General features: G+C 41.0%; 1 protein-coding gene across 7 annotated transcripts in view; it reads right to left on the bottom strand.

The window, feature by feature from the left end:
* Positions 1-22074, bottom strand: part of LOC119040117 (broad substrate specificity ATP-binding cassette transporter ABCG2) — a 144372-nt gene extending 122298 nt beyond the window's left edge. For 4 of the 7 annotated variants that reach the window (XM_053666382.1, XM_053666380.1, XM_053666379.1 and 1 more), the window contains exons 1-2: positions 21538-22074; positions 19619-19720 (exon numbers count right to left, since the gene is read on the bottom strand). The gene's annotated coding sequence lies outside the window, so the exon portion shown is untranslated. The remainder of the gene's footprint in view (positions 1-19618; positions 19721-21537) is intronic. The other 3 variants (XM_053666383.1, XM_053666386.1, XM_053666381.1) reach the window with 1 other exon arrangement.
* Between the last annotated feature and the right edge of the window lie 361 nt (positions 22075-22435).

Genomic DNA, 22435 nt, shown 5'->3' on the forward strand with positions numbered 1-22435 from the left:
CGGTTTGATTCCCCGTCAGGGCACATGCCTGGGTTGCAGGCCAGTTCTCAGCAGGGGATGCACCAGAAGCAACCATACATTGATATTTCTCTCCTTCTCTCCTTCCCTTCCCTTCTAAAGATAAATAAATAAATAATTTTTAAAAATCTAATTCATCTATGAATGGCTAGATGAATTAATAACTGGATAATCTAGATTTAATGATAATTATTTTCAATATGTAGATATTTTAATAAACAGTGTATTCATTATTTATTAATTTATGCTTTTTCTTCAACATTGTGACTTTACTAGTCCTGAGCATAAGAAGCATTAGCATCAAAACTTCACAGAATGGGCATCAGGAGAGAGAATGAAAATCACTGAAACAACAGTGGCCTATGCTTTACCTCTCGGAACCACGTAATTCCTAGAAGGAGGTGATTGGAGCCATGTAGTGATGTTCCTGAGTGTGTGGTGTGGGCCAGCTCTGTAAAGCAGTTTAAGAGCTCGGCAACAATGGCTTTCAGTTCCTTCAGGGATTTTTTGAAAGGGCGCTGTATCCCAGTACTCTTGAAGACACAGAGGTCACTGTTATGTGAAAGACCGAAGACATCTGTGACTGAGTCAAAAGTAATTCAGAAGAGGTAGTGTATGAAGGAGAAGAAATTTTAGGAATAACTTAAGCAATTAATTTTATTTTTCTCCTCAGGAATGCATGAAGTAACATATCTCTAACAAAGCTCTTAGAGTTCTAGAGCCTTTTCAGTAAGTAGAAAATAAAAATTCTAAATGTAAGGAAAGCATTTTTTCAGTTTAATTAGCAGGGACTGTGCTTGTATATAAGATAATAGTAAAATAATAATGAATTTTAGATTCAAGAGAATATGATATTAGCAATATATTGAGTTTTTTCTTGCCAAAAGATAACCTAAACACAAAGCAAAGATGCAAACAAAAATCTCTTTCGGTATTCACCATTTTCCACAATCGTCAATGAATTTTGATAGTTTTAATAGGACTGAAAAGTTTTCTTATGTTTTGTGCCTAACTGGTGGACCCCTCTTTATACACATCTTTAAAAAGACATGTCATTTTTAAAAACCTAAGCACCCTCCACAGAATTTCTTTATGGGTGTGCCAAACAGTTTAGAGCATTGCAAATCATATGTGAATTGGTAACAAAATATCTCTTGATCTCATTAGACATGATTAAGAATGTAAGTAATCCAACATTTTTGGGTTAGTTAATGGGACAAAAACAAATTGCAAACCCATTCATAATTGATTTTGAAATGCTCTCCCCAGCAGCTTTAACTTCCCACTTAGTTTTTAGAGTCACTTCAGTGATTTAGGATGCAGCTTCAAAGCAAAAGAAATGGTGGAAATATTCCCATGAGGCTGAGTATGTTACCTGAAACTAATACAATACTGTGTGCCAACTACACATTAATAAAAGTCTTTGAAGAGAAGTGTGCTACCAATAGTTAGAGATAAATAAATACATTTTTAAAAATTAGCATCAGCAAGAATTGATTTATTTGAGTTTGTTAAGAAGAGAGAACAATTTGGTTTATTAAGAAAGAGAATGTGACAGAACACTTAAGAGCCATATCCAACATCTATTTTTCAGTGTCCTCAGCATGTAAGTCATGTCCAAAAGAAATAATTACAATATAATATAATATAATATAATATAATATAATATAATATAATATAATATAATATTAAAAAGATATACAATAAATAATTACTGGAGCCCTGGCTAGTGTGGCTCAGTGGATTGGGCTCTAGCCTGCAAACCTAAAGGTCACCTGTCAAGGCACATGCCTGGGTTATGGGCTGGATCCCCACTGGGGACAAACAAGAAGCAACCAAATGATGCTCCTTCCCTCTCTTTCTCCCTCCCTTCTCCTCTTTCTGAAAATAAATATAAAACTTTTTTTAAAACAGAGAATTAATAGAATTTAGGGGACACTTCAGAATACTTTCAAATGACCAAGATAATTTGGGGAATAAAGAAATTCTCTCGCAAGCTGATATAGTCAAACTACGATTGCGTTGAGGTGGGGGAGTGAATGGAATAGGCAATAAATGTAATTAGGGAGGTAGGTTGGAGAAGAAAGTCTTTCCTGATATTCTATTTAAGATACAATCAACTTTGGTCTTTTCTCTTCCTAATTTATATGTCAAAAGTGTTTATAGTGATTTTGGGGAAATTAGAGCTTTCAGCATACAGCTAGCTCATGATTAAATTGACTTTACTCACAGTGTAGGGCACAATGTGAGCATATGTCCCAGTTTGCACAGGAGAGTCTCAGTTTAAATGGATTGCCCAAAGTAATTACTAAGTGTGCCCCCTTTCACTCTAAAAAGTAAATATGGCCCATGACCACCGTGGCTCAGTTGGTCAGGTGTCATCCTGCAAAGCAAAACGTCATGGGTTCAATCCCGATCTGAGCATATGCCTGGGTTGTGGGTTGGGTCCCTTATCAGGGCTTGTACAAGAGGCAACTGATGTTTCTCTCCCTCTCTTTTTCCCTCCCTTTCCCTCTCTCTAAAAATAAATAAATAAAATCTTTAAAGAGTAAATATGGTGGGACTTCCAGTCAAGATGGCAGTGTAGGCAGACATGGCTCACTTTTTTACACAACCACGTCAAAATTATGACTAAAATATAGAACAACCATCACTAAGAAGCATCAGAAATTGAGTTGAATGAAAGTCTGACAACTTCCAGTCTGACAATGGAATTAAAGAAACTACATCCATCCAGACTGATAGGAGGGGCACAGATGCAGAATGAGCTGGTCCCTCACCAACGTGTGGTAGATAAAAATCCAGGAGTGATATCTAGTGAATGAGGTGTCCCAACCCCCCACCAGGCTCCCCGGCCCATGGTGCCAGGGTCAGGAAGACAAGCCCCCACAACTTCTGACTGTAAAAACTAGTGGGGATTGAGTAGATGGAAGAAAAGCTGGAACCCCAATCAATTCCTCTTAAAGAATCCATACATGGACTCACCTACTCAGACTCACTCCCTTTGAGCTCCAGCACAGGGGTAGAAGCTTGTAAACTTCTACAGGGGCATCAGCGGTAAACAGGGGAAAACTGAAGTGTCTGGCATCAAGGCAAACAGAGGCTATTGTCTCTTTTTCTAAAGCCTTACCCCACAGAGCCAATAAGCTGGTGCCATATCTGAGACTCCATCAACCTGGCTAACACTGTTTGACCCCCCTTGGAGATCTCTAGAGACTGACCTACCCAACCTTTGGGCCCACTCAAGCTGCTTTTCCACGTGAGTGGCTGGTTATGACTTCAGACTTCCTAAATCCTCACAAACAAGCAATAGCCAACCACAGTGAGCCTCAGCCTGGCACTGGCAACAAACAGCTTAGATTCACAGCTTGGCTTCACTGGGAATCTCCAAGCCCAGCACAAATAGCAACCATGTCAGATTGCTTCATAGCTTAGGCAGGGTGGCCCCTGGCAAAAACACAGGTAGGGGCTGACCCTGGGCTACATCACCTGGGAAACCCTATGGCCAGTGCACCCAGTGGACAGCTACAGACCACATAGGAGTACCACTACCTTGCCCCTGCACAGCTGATTCTCCACAGTGGGCAGAGGTTGGTGGTCAGTGGTCACAGCCAGTCCTTGCAGCTGGCTGTGCCTGAGTTAAGTCCCTCCCACTGATCTGTCAATAGCAACCAAGGCTTAACTACAAGAGGAAGGTGTACTGAGTCCACACAAAGAGTGCACCTTGAGTACCCACCTTAGTGATAGGGGAGGCTGTGCCACTGAACCCTATAGGATGCCTACTACATTAGGCCATGCTACCAAGACAGGGAGTCTTAGTTGCTTTACCTGATACATAGAAACAGACACAGGGAGGCTGCCAAAATGAGGAGACAAAGCCACATGGCCCAAATGAAAAAACAAATCCAAACTCCAGAAAAAGATGCAAATGAAATAGAGATAAGCAATTTATCAGATGCAGAGTTCAAAATACTGATTATAAGGATACTCAAGGAACTTAGTTAAGACCTCAACAGCATAAAAAAAGATACAGTCAGAAATGAAGGATACACTAATTGAAATAAAAAACAATTCATAGGGAAACAACAATAGAGTGGATGAAGCTGAGGAACAAGTCAATGATGTGGAACATAAAGAACCAAAAAATAACCAATCAGAACAGTAAGAAAAAAAAAGAATTTAAAATAATGAGGATAGTATAAGAAGCCTCTGGGACAACTTCAAGAGGTCCAATAGTCACATCAAAGGGGTGTCAGAAGTAGAAGAGGAAGAGCAAGAAATTGTAAGTCTATTTGAAAAAATAATGAAAGAAAACTTCTATAATATGGTGAAGGAAATAGACGGACAAGTCCAGGAAGCACAGAGAGTCCTAAGCAAGATGGATGCAAAAAGGCCCACTCCAAGATACATTGTAAATAAAATGCCAAAAATTAAAGATAAAGAGAGAATCTTAAAAGCAGCAAGCAAAAAGAGGTTATCTACCTATGGGGGAGTTTCCATAATACTGTCAGCTGATCTCTCAAAAGAAACTTTTCAGGCTAGAAGGGATTGACAAGAAATATTCAAAGTCATGAAAAGTGGGGACCTAAAGCCAAGATTATTCTACTCGGCAAAGCTATCATTTAGAATAGAAGGTCAGATAAAGAGCTTCCCAGACAAGAAAAAACTAAAGGAGCTCATCATCCCAAACCATAATTATATGAAATGTTAAAAAGACTTATTTAAGAAAAGAAGATCGAAACTATGAGCCATTAAATGGCAAAAAAATACAAATCCATCAATAATTGAATCTAAAAGAAAAAAACAAACTAAACAAACAAGAAGAACAGAGAAAGAGTCATGGATATAGAGAGTGTTTTGATGGTTGCCAGATGGGAGTGGGGCCTAGGGGAATGGAAGAAGATGTGAGGGATTAAAAAGTATAAATAGGTACCATATTTTGCCATGTATAATGTGCTCTAGTCCATAGTGCACACCCATGTTTTTGGCTCAAACTTTCAGGAAAAAACCTTTTATTTTAATTTTTTAATTCCATTTTTTATTTATACTTAGAAACAAAACCAATTATCATATTCTAGGGTATTATTTTGCATATGGATATCATTATTGCTTTGTAAAGTTACACTTTTAACAGAGCAGCATAAATAAAAGAATGAAAAAGATTCGTATGGATACAAAATTAGTACAACCCATTTATAATGTGCATCCATAATTTTCCCTAAAAAATGTGGGCAAAAAAGTGTGCATCACATATGGCAAGATGTAAAGTACAATATAGGAAATGGAGTAGCCAAAGAACTTTTAGTCATGACCCATGAGCATGAACAATGGTATGGGGATTGCCTGTGGGAGTGGGGGGTGCTGTGTGGAGGGGGGACAAAAAAATTGTGACAACTGAAATACCATCATCAATAAAAATAAAATAAATAAATAAAATTGAAAAGTAAATATGGTTGTTCTAGCCTTAGAGGGAAACACAAATAATCTTTGGCTAGGCGCTGGCGCCCTCTTTTGATTAAAGCATGAAACGTCTTTACAGAAAAAAGTTTTTTTAAGGTTACATTGGTGGATGTCACATTCTGATGCGCTATTCTGAGAGGAGAAACCACCACAAAAATATGAACGTCTCAAAATGGATCATCTACCTACTTTCCCCCAAAGACCTCAGCTTTGAATTTCATGTCTTCAGACTAATCACTGAATGCCCATGATGGTTGTTGCTAACTTTGGACTCCAGGGCCCTCTTTCCACATCTGGTACACTGTCACGCTCTCTAACACTGCTTCTGTCTTACTTCTTGGTGCATTCAATAGACACATAGGTGATTTTCCCAGTATGCTGGCCTCTGACTACCCTGAACTTCTCTAATGCTTTGTTTCCCTCCCTGCCTCTGCTGTGCACTCCCCGGCAACAGCACAGACATTCTCATTATTGATTTTACATTATGTATCTCGCTCCCTGACTACTCTATCTTATCTTTCCACCTAGGTCTTCCTAATTACCCAACTCCATTAAACTTTTGGCCCCCACAAGGACCAACCATCCATTAATTGTACTAGTATTTTACTATGCCTCATCCCTCACTGTTCTCTTTAGTCTCCATACCAGCTAAAATTTCATTATCATTCCTTACAGTAATACCCTTGCAAACAACCTTAACTCCCTCACTCATCTTTTGCATTGCCACTTGCTTGGCAAAACTGCAAACTCTAGCTAAATTCAGGTCTCCCCCACTCTAGGCCTACATCTTTGCAGTTGAATATAGGTAGAGAAAAACACATTAGAATAATGATTTGTCTGATTTTAAATTTCATGATCAAGGATGTTAATGCTGGGACTTGTCAGTAGTGCCCAAGAACTCTTACCGTATTTCCCTATACCATTCACTTCTCTACTTTCCTCTTTTAGTGTGTTGTGATTTCTTTGTCCCCAGTACTCTCTCCCATAGTCATTCTCAGCTGATAACCTCATTCCCTATTTTACTAAGAAAATTCAAGCAAGCGGAAGAGACTTCTAGATTCCCTGCAATATATGTGCTCACCTACAAGTACACTCTGTCTTCCCTCCTATAATTCTGCCCAGATGAACTGCCCAGGCTCCAGTCTGAGGCCAAAGCAATGTCTTCTCTCTTCAGTAAATCCTGTCTCCTCTCTCCTCATTCAGTGAGAACAACTTGCCCCTTTCTCTTCTATATCATCAGATATATAGATAGTATTATCTATATGGTACATGTTTATGTACTGTGTACTTGTGTATCTATGTAAGTATATCTATATCCATATCTACCCCTCTCTACAGAATCATTCCCAAAAGCACAAAGACATGTTGCTATTTATTTCTTTCATCTTAATATTTCTTTTCATTTTCCAACCGCTGCTCTATTGCTGCACTCTCTTTCACGACAAAACTTCAAAAGAATTCTCTATAGTGGTTTCCCCAGTCCCTCTCTCATTCTCTCTGAAATTCACTCAATCAGAACCATGTGACATAACACTAAGTTGTTTTAAAGTCCTAGTTATGGAGAGGTTTACATGCAGCAATAAGAACAGGAAAAACATGCCAGGGAGGGCAGCTCTGGCCTGTTCTATGAGGAGAGAGCCTGTCCCCTGAGTTCACAGGACTGCCCTCTGGTGTCTGCAGAATCCTGGGGAGGAGCTGAGAGTATAGATTCTAAGGGTGTCAAGCCAATGGAGATAAACTATAATAAACAAGCCATATTCATTGATGTGGGAAAATCTCAAATAAACAATCTAACTATGTGCCTAAAGGAACTAGAAAAAGAACAACAAACAAATCCCAAAGCAAGTAGAAGGAAGAAAAAAAAGATCAGAGCAGAAATAAACAAAATAGAGTCTAAAAATAGAACAATACAAAAGATCGATGAAACCCAAAGTATGGTACTTTGAAAAGATAAACAAAATTAATAAACCTTTAACCAGACTCAAGAAAAAAAGAGAGAGGACCCAAATAAATAAAATTGGAAATGAAAAGGTTGAAGTGACAACTGACACCACAGAAATACAGAGTCCAGCCTCAAGAAACAAGAAAAAAATGTCAACTGAACACACTGACTTGGATAAACAACCCCAGATGTTGGAGTGTAACTTGGTTGGAATGCTGAGGATAGTGCTAACAGTTTGAAAAGATTAGCTAACAAAAGCCAGCACTCAGTGATAGCATAGTGTTAAATGCCAGCATGAAGTTGAAATGCCAGCAATTGCCTAGCATACAGCAGTTAAAAAAAACCACCAAGTTTTGGAGAAACAGAAATAGACCCTTACAAGCAACCTATCTAGCTACCTCTTAACCAGACTTCTCCAGGAAGGTCTCACCAAGACACTAGAAATACATTTGTGAGGCAGGTACCAGCATCCTTGAAGAGCTCTGTAGGTCAGAGGCACTGGTGAGTGAGGCTGCAATGAAACTGTATGTCCTAACCTCAGTGGGAATAATGGCACTGGGCATGGTAAAGGCCAGATCTAGTACAACTGCCAAAGGGGGCCAGAGGGATGGAGTTCAGAATCAGTGTTTTGATCTGCTGTGCTTTGTGCCAGTGACTAATTGATAATGGTGCCCCAAGGAATCATAAATTGACAGCTTACTAAGATACTGTCTGACATTTGTAGGTGAAAAAAAATCTGTCTGCTAGGCAGAACCTAACTGAAGTTGCCAAAGCTTGCCTTGTACCCAATACCCAGACCTGAGTCAGTTTAGAGACTGAGAGCCCCTCTGAGGGGAAATCTGAGTACTTTTGAGAAAAAATCTTGCAACAGAGCCATAAGTGTGTACCATAAATCTTCCTTCAAGCCAGTATTTCTTAACTGTGGCACTGCTTACACTTTGGACGGGGTGCTTCTTTGGTGCGGGAGAGTGTCCTGAATATTACAGGATTTTTAGCAGCATATCTGGTCTCTGCTCACTAGATGTCAAGTAGTGCTCACACATATCTCTTTCCCTAGTCGTGACAGCCAAAGTGTTGGCCAAACCATTGCCCAGTCCTCCGTGGGGAGGCAGGTTACCAGAATTAAATACAATAAAAGTACAGATAAACTTGAGTTTCAGATTCAAATGATCGTATGGAGGCACACTCATACCAAACATTATTTGTTGTTTATCTGAAATTAAAATTTAACTGGGTGCCCTGTTGTCTATTTGGGAACCCCGACAGGCAGAATCACTCCTGGTTGAGAAGCATTGATCTGAGACAGTGCTTCTCAAGCTTTTAATGTGCTGAGATTCTCATTAAAACACTGATTCTTGGGACCTATTCCCAGGATCCTGGTTTAGTATAACTGAAGTAATACCTATAAATTTGCATTTTTATCCTCACCCAAGGACACTTTTTTCATTGCTTTTAGAAAGAGAGGAAGGGAGAGAAAGAGAAACATTGACGTGAGAGAGAAGCATTAAGTGGCTGCCTCCCACACTTAGACCGGGGATCCTACCCCTGCCAGACAGGAGACTGAGCCCGCAACCTAGATATGTCCTCTGACCAGGAATTGAACTCACAGCCTTTCAGTTACAGGATGATCTCCAACCAACTGGGCCATACTGGCCAGGGCTGAATTTGCATTTTTAATGAGTTCCTAAGTGTTGCTAATCTTTTTGGTCTAGGGATTCATTTAAATAGTACTTCCCTGGGAAGATTTGCTGGGTGACTATACGCTTCAGCAAAGAAAATATCCAATGCTTCTGTGGATTATTAGATGTTACCTCTGAAATTACATTGACCCTCAGCAACACAAAATGTCACCAGGTTAAACATTCAGAAGAATGACTTATGCAGATCAGCAGACAGGGGAGAGTCTTGGCCTAAGTTAGTCTAACAGTGGATCCCCACACGGAGTGACAGCTGTTACGGTAGGAAGCATCACATGGGATCCCCCGGAACTGCCCTCCCACCCCTCCTTCCCCTCTACCCAGTCAGGAAGCCAAAAGTAATACCACGTCCTTGAGGCAGTTGCAGGGACCAGTGCTGACAACAGAGACTGATGATATAGGGGCAGTGATTTCTCCAAACTCCCCACGGAACTCACCCTTCTTATCTGGTACAAAAGTTGGACAGATCATACAGAACAGCAATAGCTTATTGTGAGCTTAATCAGGTGGCCATGCCGATCTTTGCGGCAGTTCAAGATATGGTATCTTCAGTGGAAACAATACAGCACCTAGTAGTCAGTGACTGAGCTATCAAATGCTTTCTCCTCCTTTCTAATGAATAAGGAAAGTCAAATGCAATTTGCATATACATAGCAGAAACAACACCATACATTTATATTTGTGTCCTCTCTCCCATCATCGTAATACAGTTAAGAGGGACCTTGATCTTGATATCCCAGAGGACATTATGCTGATCCTGTATATTAACATCATTATGCCAATTAGATCTGGTAAGCAGAAAAAAAACAAACATCAAAAATACCATATTTACATATTTAGGTGCAAAAGGGTGAGAGTTAAACCCTACAAAATTTAGTAGGCCTTTGCCGTTTGGTACATGTTAAGACAGCCTTTTGAAAATGAGACACAAATTACAGTACCTTGTACTCCCATCACAAAGGATAAAAACACACACCATACTTAGTGGGCCTCTTTCAGATTTGAAGGTAACCTCTGCAACCTTTGAACAGCTGCTCTAACCCATTCATTTGATAATTTGTAAAGCTACCATTTTTGAGTGGGACCAGGTACAAAGAAAGGCCTCCAGGCTTCAAGAGGAGCTGATCTGCTACTTGGGCACTGGGACCTGGAAGACCAAACAGTATCAGAAGGGTCTGCTGCAGAGAGGAACTCGGTGTATGGTATGGCTGGAGAAAATCCTTAGTAGGATTCCCATGGCACAGATCTCCAGGGGTTTGGGAAAACCATATTCTTCTCTGATGACCAATAGTCTCCCCTTGAAAAGCAGCTTGTGGCCCTAGATTTTGAGACTGAAAATATGACCACATGGCACTGAGTGACTACGCAACCTGGACTTCCCATTTTGTGGTTCCCTGAACCACAAAACTGGATGTACACATCCAGCAACTTTCCCATCATAACTTGGAAGCAGTATACAGGAGAGCAGACCCCTGCAGGTCCGGGAGGTACAGGTCATATGTATGACCAGCTGGCTCCAGCTACCAAGTACCTTATCCTAACATTTCCCTACCTTTTCCTCAACCTGCACCAGTGTCCTGTTGGGGAATTCCTAATGAGCAGTTCACAGAGGAGAATAAAGTACAGGTCTAGTTCTCAGATGGATCTGCAAATGGTGCTGCACTGACCAATGTGAATGTTCACTGTACTACACTCTGTGGTCGGTCAAGCATGACCACAGAGGACCATGCAGAAGGGAAACCCTCCTCATGAATGGAACTTCGATGGATACAGTTGGCTGTTTATTTCCTGGCCTGAGATATCCATAATGATTTATGGCCAGTGGCTGCTGGATTGGCCAGCTCACTGGAGACTTGGAAAGAATTATTTGAAAAATTGGTAAAAAGATGCACTGTGTATGGGCCTCTTGCAGTGGCACAAAGTGTGAAAATATTTGTGTGTTGTGTATATACCCAGCAGAGAGGACCCGTGACGGTGGGGCCCGTCAAACAGCAGATAAACAAGAGGATCTACTTTGTGAATGCCAGGACGCCTCTTTCTTCAGGCATCCCAGTGCTTGCTCAGTGGGTCCGTATTCAAAGTGATCATAACAGCATGGGCATGGAAGGAAGTGTGAGCAATAGCATGGGCCTCACCTCCCCAAGGCCAGTCTGGCTGTATCTAGTGCTGAGTGACCAATCTGCCAACAGCAGTAGTCAATACTCAGCCATGATATGGCACCACTGTCCAGGGCAACAGGCGGCCACCTTGTAGCAGTTAATTATGGTAGGTTCCTCCCATCATAAAGAGAACAGCTCTTTTTGCTCTCAGGGCTAGCTACATATTCTAGGTAAATACTTACTTTCCCTGCCTGCAGAACTACTGCTGATGGGATTATGATGAAGTTAGAGAATGGCTCATCTATGGCCATGGTATCCAACGTAGCCCTTCTCTGACCGTGGGCCTATGTTATGACCAAGGAGGTTTGAAAATGGGCTCATGCTCTCAAAATCCACTACATACCCTCCTCATGCAGGAACAGCTGGCTTGACAGAACAGTGAACTGGCCTGTTTAAGGCTCAATTATACTGCCATCTGGGACACTGTGAAAGGTTGGGTTTCTGTCCTATAGCACGAGGCATATGCCTTAAACAAGAAGCCAATGCTGCACAGAACCAAAATGCCCGGGTGTGGAGACCACGGAGAGGAACAGCTCCTCCATCTACACTGGCCTGCTAGGTGTTTCTCTAACATGTTAAACACACTTCTGCCTCCATTGTCTCTCCCCAAATGCTTTCCTCCACTGTATTTAAATAAAGTTGCAAAACTTGTTTGAGCCTTTCTGATTGCCTCTTCCCTTACTATATTTTTCTCTCCAGCCCTTCTCACCTTCTAACATACTATATTACTTGGTTAGTGTTTACCATCTCTCTTCTCCCATTAGAAGGTGAGCCACACAAGAGCGGGGTTCTAGTTCATTTACTGCTCTATCCCAGGTGCCTAAGACAGTGCCTATAGTAGGTACTCAATAAGTATTTCTACATTGACTCGAATGAGTATCATGAAAGTTCTTGGAGAAGAGTAAACAAACATCTCTTGTCTCTTATCTTTATCCACATTAGGGTCTGGCTAGCAATTTTTCTGTAAAAGGCTAGATAATACAGATGTCAGCCTTGTGGGCCAAGCAGCTGCTGTTCCAACCACTGTACTCTGGCACTGTAGCACAAAAGCAGCCACAGACGGCAGGCATGGGCGGGTGACACACAGGGAGGAAAGAGGGTTTGCTGAAGTCCTGGGAATCGGGAAGATGAGAGGGGAGGTCATATGGAAAGTCAATGAAAGGATATGTTTTACCAAATATAATTGATTCATTTCTTTTTCATGTCCTCTCACTCTACCATCATAGCTAATACTGGTGAAGTTACATTTTCAGTTTGACTTCGACTTTTGCATACAGTGTACATTTAAATTTCCCATGGAGTACATGCACTAGTATAACCTCTAGTGGAACCCCTTTTTCTCACTAAGCTGTTTTTATTAGCTTATTCCACATGTGTTGAGCAACTACCATGTGCCAAGAACTAAGCGTTAGATACAGCTTTGAATTAGACAGAGACCTTACCCTCAGCAAGCTGACATTCTGATGAAGACATATGATAAATATTTATATAAATGTATAAGTAAGAACATTTTAGATAGGCATACGTCCAACAAGGAAATTACATAGAGTAATGGCAGGTTTCCTTGAGGAGGTACTATTTGAGCTGAAAACTGAATAATAATAAGTACTAGCCAAGCACGGGCTTGCAAACCAGACAATTTCCCTCTCTCCTCCTTCCCTCTATATATTCTAAAAAATAAGTACTAGCCATACGAAGACATGAGGGTAGAGTTCTTTTTTCTTTTATCATGGTAAAATATTAACAACATGAAATTCATTTTTAAAGGCAGAATTTTATGACATGAAGAACATTCGTGTTGCTGTACAACTGTCACCTCCATCTCTAGAACTTTTTTCATTTTCCCAAACTACAACTCTGTAGACATTAAAGATAACTTCTCCCTTTTTTCCTCTCCCCAGTAGCAACCAATGTTCTACCTTCCGTTTCCATGAGTTTGACTACTGTAGGTATCTCCCGTAAGTGGAATCATACAGTATTTGTTCTTTGATGTCTGGCATATTTCACTTAGCATAATGCCATGAAGGTTTATACATGTTGAAGCATGTGTTGAAAATTTTAAAGTGGACCTCGCTGGTGTGGCTCAGTGGATTGAGTGCCAGCCTGCAAACTAAAGTGTCAAAGGTTCGATTCCCAGTCAGGGCACATGCCTGGGTTGCAGGCCAGGCATCCATTTGGGGGTGCACAAGAGGCAATCACACATTGATGTTTCTCTCTTTTTCTCCATCCCTTCCCTTGTCTCTAAAAATAAAATAAATAAAATCTTTAAAAAAATTTAAGGTGGAATAATATGACAATATTTCATTATATGCATGTATTTTATTTTGTGGTAGTCATCTGTCCATGGACACTTAAATTTTACTTCCACTTTTTGGCCATTGTGAGTAATGCTGCTACAAATGTGGGAGAGCAGATCTCTCCTCGAGTGCTTGTTTGGCGTACAACCAGAAGCAGAAATGCTGGATCATATGGTAATTCCATGTGTAATTTTTTGAGGAATGGTCACGCTGTTTGCATTAGCAGCTGAACCATTTTTATTTTATTTTTTAAATATTTATTTATTTATTTATCTTTAGAGGGGAAGGAGAGGGAGAGAAACATCAATGTATGGTTGCCTCTAGTGCATCTCCTGCTGGGAACTGGCCTGCAGGGAACTGGCTTACAACCCAGGTATGTGCCCTGACTGGGAATCGAACCATGTTTCTCTGGTTCACAGACCTGTGCTCAATCCACTGAGCTACACCAGCCAGGGCAAAGCTGCACCATTTTTAATTCCTACTAGCAAAGCACAAAAGTTTTAGTACTTCATATCCAAGTCAACACTTGTTATTTTCCTTTTTAAAAAAATTCATCCTAGTCCTGGCTGGTGTGGCTCAGCGGATTGAGCAGTTGCCTGTGAACCAAAGGGTTGCTGGTTTCATGCCCATTCAGGACACATGCCTGGGTTTTGGGCCAGGTCAGGTCTCCAGTAGAGGGTGAGCAAGAAGCAACCACGCATTAATGTTTCTCTCCCTCCCTTTCTCCCTCCCTTCCCTCTATCTAAAAATAAATAAATAAAATCTTTCTTTTTTAAATTCATCCTAGTGAGTATGAAGTGAAATCACATTGTGGTTTTGATTTACATTTCCCTAATAATTAGTGATGCTGAGCATCCTTTCATGTGTTTATTGGCCATGTCTTTTTTGGAGAAATGTCTATTCAAGTACTTTGCCCTTTCTCAGTTGGGTTGTTCAGCTTTTGTCTTTGAGCTGTAGGAGTTCTTTATGTGCTTTAGATATTAACCCTGTATCAGCAGCATGATCTGCAAATATTTTCTGCCATACTGTGGGTTGTCTTTTCACTCTCTTAATAATGTTCTTTGACACATAAGCTTTTAATTTTGATTAAGTCCAATTTATTTACTTTTTCTTTTGTCACCTGTGTTTTTAGTGTCATATCCAAAAAAATCACTGCCAAATTCAATGTTATGAAGCTTTCCCCCTATGTTTTTATCTAAGAGTTTTATACTCTGGCTCTTACATTTATGACTTTTGCCCCTTTTTACTTACTTTTTGTATATGGTACAAAATAAGGATTTAACGTCATTCTTTTGCATTTGGCTATCCAGTTTTCCCAGCACCATTTGCTGAAAAGACTATCTTTTCCCCATTGATTGGTCTGGCAACCTTGACAAAAATAATTCTATCATATATATGAGGGTTTATTTATGGACTCTCTATTCTATTCCATTAGCCTATATGTCTTTCTTTGTATCGGTACCACAGTTTTGATTACTATAGCTTTGTTGAGGGTGATGTTTGAAATCAGCAATTTCCAACAACTAGAGCTGGAATCAGCAAACTTCTTCTGTAAGGAACCAGAGAGTAAATATTTTGGGCTTCACAGGCCATGTGGTGTCTGTCACAATTACTCTACTCTGCTGCTGCAGCCCTAGAGTAGACTGAGACAATACATAATTGGATGGGTATGGCTTTATGCCAATAAAATCATCTGTAAAAACTAGGTGGTGGCCTGAATTTTCCCCAAAGGCAGGAGTTTGATGCCCTCTGGACTGGAGGTCACATATGGGCATTTTCAAAGGCCTGAAGGAAGGTCAGTGTGATAAGAACAAAGACAAGAGAGGAGGTATATGAGATGGGAGATTTAATTTATTCTCCCTCACCCATTCACTCACAAACATCCACCAAGGACCTATTAGGAGCTAAGGGTTTGGACTACATAGGAGTAAGGCACAGTCCTCAGCCTCATGGAGCTTTGATATAAAGAATGGGCATAAACTAGGGAGTTTTAATACAGTATGCTATCTCCTTTTTGAGTCATGGCATATGTTCCATTCCATCAGCTGGACCACGGGATCCCTGTTCTGTGGTTTACCCTATTGCCTTAGTTCAGGCTTTGTTAATTCTCTCCAGGATGACTGCAATAGTCTATTCAAACAGGTCTCAGCCTTGAGCCTCATGTTCTTCCAAATTAGCCTTCATACTATAGCAAGAAACATTTCTGAAATGCAACCCTTCCCTGGCCAGCATGCCTTAACTGATTGAAGCATCATCCCACGGACAGAAAAGTCATGTGTGCAATTCCAATTTGGGGCACATGACTGCCTGGGTTGGTCCCAGGCCCCAGCACAGATGAGGCAACTGATGTTGCCTCACATCCATGTTTCTCTTCTTCTCTCCCTTCCCCTCTTTCTAAAATCAATAAGCATAAGCCCTGGCTGGTATGGCTCAGTGGATTGAACACTGGCCTGCAAACCAATGGGTCACTGGTTTGATTCCCAGTCAGGGCACATGCCTGGGTTGTGGGCCAGGTCAGGTCTCTAGTAGAGGGTGCACAAGAGGCAACCACCCATTGATGTTTCTCTCCCTCTCTTTCTCCCTCCCTTCCCCTCTGTTTAAAAGTAAATAAATAAAATCTTTTAAAAAAATGAGCATATCCTTAGGTGAAGATTAAATAGATAGATAGATAGATAGATAGATAGATAGATGATAAAATGCCATTTTGATTGCACTCCTCAGTTTCAAACTATGTTAATCACTCATCCTTGTCAGAGCCAAATCCAAGCTTATAGAAGAGTATGTAAGGCCCTATGTGATTGCATTTGTCAAAGTCTCAGCATCATTTACTCTCTCTCCTTTTGGTGGGAAGTGCTAGGTGAGAGCCCAGAACACCCACTCACACACACACATAAAAACATGTTTATCTGCCCTGTTTTGTGTGGCTCAGTGGGTTGAGTGCCAACCTGAGAGCTAAAAGGTCACCGGTTCAATTCCTGGTCAGTGTATGTGTAGGTTGTGGGCCAAGCCCTGATTGGGGGTATACAAGAGGCAGCTAGTCCATATTTCTCTCTTTCTCTCTCTTCTCCTTTCTCTAAAAATAAATTAAAAAAATTTTTTATAAAACAACATGTTTATCTCATGATTAAACTCTGGGGTAACATCTACATCAAAGAAGAGCATTTGGCATCTGTGTGAATTGTTAGTGTTGGTATTTCTATTGCAAAGTACAATTATGAATTGAGCAAGACTTAGTAATAATAAGACTAAGTAATAAGCCATTTAATCATCACAACTACCTTGTGATGTAGGTAGCATTATTGAACCCATTTTACAGACTAGGCAACTGAGACGCAGATGGATTAATTTCCCCAGGATTGCACAGCTTGCATGTCTGATGGCATCAATATTCAAACCCAGGATGTCTAGGTCCGTAATCTGTAGTTAAGCACACCAAGTCCCCTCACTAAACTCTAAGGATGCTATTTTGAATAATTGACTGATCCCGTGCCTATAAAGCATGGTCTCTGAATGGTAGCACTAAGATCATCTGAATGCTTACTGGAAATTTGAATACTCAGACCTGAGACCCAGCCTACTGACCCAGAACCTCTGGCACTGGGGCCCAGAATCTGAATTTCAGCAAGCTCTCCAGGAGATTTTTAAGCATAATACCTGCCTTTAAACTTTTATTTCTGGGGACTAAAGGCCTAAATGTTGGTAAAGTTAAGATGACACATGAATAGTTTTGACAGAAGAAATAGAAAAAGGGTCCTTTTTATCGTACAAAGGTTTGAAATTATGACATAAAAAGAAGACAAACCCTAGTAGGAAAAAAAACATAGATTGTTAGAGGTCTTGTGAAGACACTGAAGAAAAGGACAGGATTAACCTGACCTGTGAGAAACAAGCCTAAGATTAAATTGGGTACACCCACTATCCAGTCACACATGTGCCTTTTAGCAAATTGTTTAACCAGACTCTCAGTTTCTTCACTGAAAGGTTACAATAATAACCTGCATGACTTGTACCCCAAGATGGTGTGAAAAATCAATTGGGATAATGCTTTATATGGAAGGAGAGCATTGTGACCAATTTCACTTTCTGCTATAGCTCTTTACAAAAGAATATATGCATTTTCCCTAATCCTATTCAAGAAACAGAATATTGAATCTTACAGTGACTTAAGAGAACTGTACTTTCTATAGTGCAGTTTGAAGAAGATCTGCAGCGGGAATCAAGGTTTGCTCTGGGCTTGGAAAGAGAGGGAACGGCCTCACCTAACTGAGTGAGGCCACCATTGGCCAGGCCCTCCAATAATGAATAATGTCATTTTGTTCAAAGTCATTCCGTTACAACATTGATGAGATGCCATAGGAACTTAACTCTTGTTTATTGTATCAATGAACTAATGATAAAATTGTTTCATTATACATCATTTTGCTTAAAGTCATGGGACTCATCAACAATGTTTTTTTTTCTATTCTTTTTTTTTATTGATTATGCCATTACATTTGCTCTATTCCCCCCTCCCTTCCCCTCCACCCTGCATACCCCTCCCCCACCATTTCCCCCTTTAGTTCATGAACATGTGTCTCAAATTCTTTAGATTCTGTATTTCCCCTACTATTCTTACCCTCCCCCCTATCTATTTTCTATCTACTGTCTATGCTACTTATTTTCTGAACCTTCTCCCCCCTTCCCCTCCTCCCACTCCCCTGTTGCTAACCCTCCATGAGATCTTCATTTCTATGGTTCTGCTCCTGATCTAGCTATCCTCTTAGTTTGCTTTTGTTTTAGGTGTGGTTCTTAATAACTGTGAGTTTGCTGTCCTTTCACTGTTCATCTTTTTTATCTTCTTTTTCTTAGGTAAGTCCCTTTAACATTTCATATAATAAGGGCTTGGTGATGATGTACTCCTTGAATTTGGTCTTATCTGAGAAGCACTTTATCTGTCCTTCCATTCTAAATGAAAGTTTTGCTGGGTAGAGCAATCTTGGTTGTAGATCTTTGGTTTTCATGACTTGGAATACCTCTTTCCAGCCCCTTCTTGCCTGTAAGGTCTCTTTTGAGAAATCAGCTGACAGTTTGATGGGAACTCCTTTGTAGGTGACTGTCCCCTTAGCTCTTGCTGCTTCTAGGATTCTCTCCTTCATTTTAATCTTGGCTAATGTAATTATGATGTGCCTTGGTGTGTTCCTTCTTGAGTCCAGCTTCTTTGGGACTCTCTGAGCTTCCTGGATTTCTCGGAAGTCTACTTCCTTTGCCATCTTGGGGAAATTCTCCTTTATTATTTGTTCAAATAATTTTTCAACTGGTGGTTGTGCCTTTCCCCCTTCTGGTATCCCTATAATTCGGATGTTGGAACATTTAAAGATGTCCTGGAGGTTCCTAAGCTTCTCCTCATTTTTCTGAATTCTTATTTCTTCATTCCTTTCTGTTTGATCATTTTTTTCTTCCTTCTGGTCCTCTCCCTTGATTTGAGTCCCAATTTTCTTTCCTTTTCATTACTATTGGTATCTTTTGTATCAGCATTCATTTCAATTAATTTAGCTTCCATATGTTTCTCTAATTTGTGACTGAAATCAACCAGTTCTGTAAGGATCCTTATAACCAGTGTTTTGAACTGTGCATCTGAAAGACTGGCTATTTCTTCATCACTTAGGTCTATCGGTTCTGGGGCTCTGAGTTGTCCTAGAGCCATTTTTGGTCTATTCGTGCGGAGCGAAGCCTTAGTTGTTTACCAGGACGGGGCAACCCAGGTCGCTGGTTTGTGACGCTGTGTGTGGGGGCGGGGTCAGAGAGGGAGCGATGGCGTTCCTCTCCGCTAGCCCAGCGCATCCAGTCACTCACACGCCTCGGGCTTGCTTATACGATCCTAATTGTGCGAGCCTGCTGCACCGCGCGGGTTTCCCTTCTCACTAGTTTCTCCGCACGTAAATGCGCGTGCCCGACCCACCCACCGCGCCTCTTCCCTGTGCACTCCGGAAGCCAGCTCGCTGGCAATCAGCGCCCCCAGTTGCCTGCGCGCACCGCGCACCGCCCCGGGAATTTTTTCTTGCTAACCTGCTCCGCTGCTGGCCTCGCTCCTCGTACCGGTCCAGCCGAGTATCTAGTTGTCCTTTGGACTCCGTATTGTCGATTTTCCGTGTGGCTTGGTTGTGACTGCTGTTAAAAATAGTTGTTCTTAGATTTGGTTGTACACAGAGGTGAGGTGGATCCTCCATCTACTTCTCCATCTTGGCGGAAGTCCCGGGACTCATCAACAATGTTATGTGAGAATTTACTATATATGTCTCTGAACTCATCTGAAGCTTTACAATTTCTCCCCACAAAAAAAAAAGGTTTAATTAAAATCTTAGGCTAATATTCAGCCCTGTATGTTCTTACTGCCTACCAGAGGTTTGCTATGGTGTGGGTTATTTTTTTAAATATTTTTTTATTTTTATTTATTTTTTGAGAGGGGAAGGGAAGGAGAAAGAGTGGGAGAGAAATATCAATGTATGGTTGCCTCTCATGCGTCCCCTGCTGGGAACTGGCCTGCAACCCAGGTATGTGCCCTGACTGGGAATCGAACTGCGATATTCTGGTTCGCAGGCCCACGCTCAATCCACTGAGCTAAGCCAGCCAGGGCATGGTGTGGGTTATTTACAATAGCTTCTATTCTGATTGGTCAATGCTTGTGCCACACAGGTTGTTAAATTTTTTACTAACACTCCTCATTATCTGCTGTGACATAAAGGAATGTCATTGGAAGCTTATTTCAAACAAAAGTGATTCCCCTCTGTCTGGGATGGTTTCACAGGTTCATACCAGCCTCTAGGGGTCTACCCACACCTCTGACCTTTCATTCCATTGCATAATCCTTGACTTAATTACAAATCGTTTCAGCATGTTTATTAAGGTAACAAAATTGATCATTTACCTGCTCTGTCTCCAGCTCTGTCTCCAGCTGAGCAAACACAAGCTGCTAGTGTACAAGTCCCATGCATGTGCAGGAAAGAATTCTACTTCTGGCCGAGTTTTTTTCATTCATTTTACAAAGCCATGACTTTCCCAGCCAACATTCTTTTCCCCTTCTTTCTCCCATTTTTATTCTCTCCCCTCAGCTAGGGACAGAATAGGTACCTTTTCCTATCTATCTAAATATATTTTCTTCTTCGTTTGTCTTTGGATTAAAAGCTACTTTGAGATTAAAATATGTTATTTAGAACAGGAAGCTACTTGGTTTAAAGAAGAACATAGGCCTCTCACAAGAAGATAAAACATATATCCCTTACTCAAATTAATTTTAAACAATGTAATAGATTCATATCACTTCCAAATAGTAGGAGGAAGATATGAGTTATTTTCTCAGCATATATAATTTTTAACTGCAGCTGAAATGCCCAATGTGATCACTGATGACACCAGTGTGAGGCAGGCTATAAACACCTAATCCCCAGATTATAAAAATCACAGAAAGACTTCGGGCTTTGCTCAAAGTGGCCCATGGCACCTAAGGAGCTGCCTGACATCTTCTCTCCTTGGGGTGACTTGGTTTAACACACCCAGGAACTGTTTAACAGAAACTTCCACACTTAGAGATACCCCATCGAAAAAGGTAGAACCAGGGCAGGATTCTGTATGATTTTTTTCCCCTCAGGCACCCTATGTAAAGCATGTGCTTAGCTACACTCCGTCATTCTGGTGGCCCTCCCTTAACCCACTTCACCCCCAGGAGCAAAACACGTCAGGGGTTGAAGGTCTTGTTTGCTCACGTCCTTGCTCCTGGACCAGCAGCCCTCAAGTCACCTGGGACCTTGTCAGAAATGCAGAATCTCAGGCCCACCCCAGACCCACTGACTTCTGAAGAGTGTGCTTTTTAATAAGAATGAGAAGTAATGCTCTAAGAGGCACATTTGTTAAAGCACATACCAAAAAAGAATCAAGATTCTGTGCTCATTATGAACATTTGGAAAAACAAAAACAGGCAAACAACTCACCTCAGTTACAGTGTGTGATGCTGGTAGAAAAGCAGCCCAAACCTAACCAGACAAGGAGGCGGTGCTGCACTTGCAAGTCTCCCTATAGAGACTTCGACCAAGATCCATGTTCCTTAAAGTTCAGGAAGTGACCTCTGTTGGCTCTCAGGAGGAAAGGGAATCAGAAAGGAAACTCATCTGCCCAGGGTAGGTCCTGCAACACCAGAAGAACAGGATTTCCAAAAATAAACCAGCCTTGAGGAAATGTCCATGGTCAAAACGCAGATTTCAGATCTCCCGGAGTCCCTTTTTTCTCCATTAGCTGATTATTCCCACATCTTTCTCAACCACCGTGATTCAAACTGACGACTGGTCTGCCTGGGGTCTGTTTCCAACGTTCCTGGCAAGATGGGAAACAGAACGAAGTTCACATGTCAGAGACGTATTCTTAGCCCTTCCTTTTTGTGCAATAGAGTCCTGAGGACAGCGTCTCTGAAGCTAACAACAACTTTAAGAAAGATCAAAACCAATTCTAGCAAGTAGTTTTGCTCTGTATAAACTTCCTGTCTTTGGCTAGCTCTGACGTAACCAGGGGGGTCTCATTTTATAGGCTCTGCCTTCTGGCAAAACATTATAGGCAGGAAGATAACACAGATTTGGAAAGGAAGTGAAAGCAATCCAAGCAAAGACAGCCATAAGTTTTAGTACAAAGGTCCTGACAGATTTGAAGATGAAAGAGAAGCTATATTTAGAACATGCTATTCTTTTCAATGTTCTCTTCTTTTTTAAAATATATTTTATTGATTATGTTATTACAGTTGTCCCATTTCCCCCTTTTATTCCCCCTCCACCCTGCACATCCCCTCCCACCCACATTCTCCCACTTTAGTTCATGTCCATGTGACATAAGTTCTTTAGC

This window comes from Artibeus jamaicensis, unplaced genomic scaffold (genome assembly GCF_021234435.1).
Source record: "Artibeus jamaicensis isolate MK-2021 breed Jamaican fruit bat unplaced genomic scaffold, CSHL_Jam_final contig_452, whole genome shotgun sequence".
NCBI classification, from domain to species: Eukaryota; Metazoa; Chordata; class Mammalia; order Chiroptera; family Phyllostomidae; genus Artibeus; species Artibeus jamaicensis.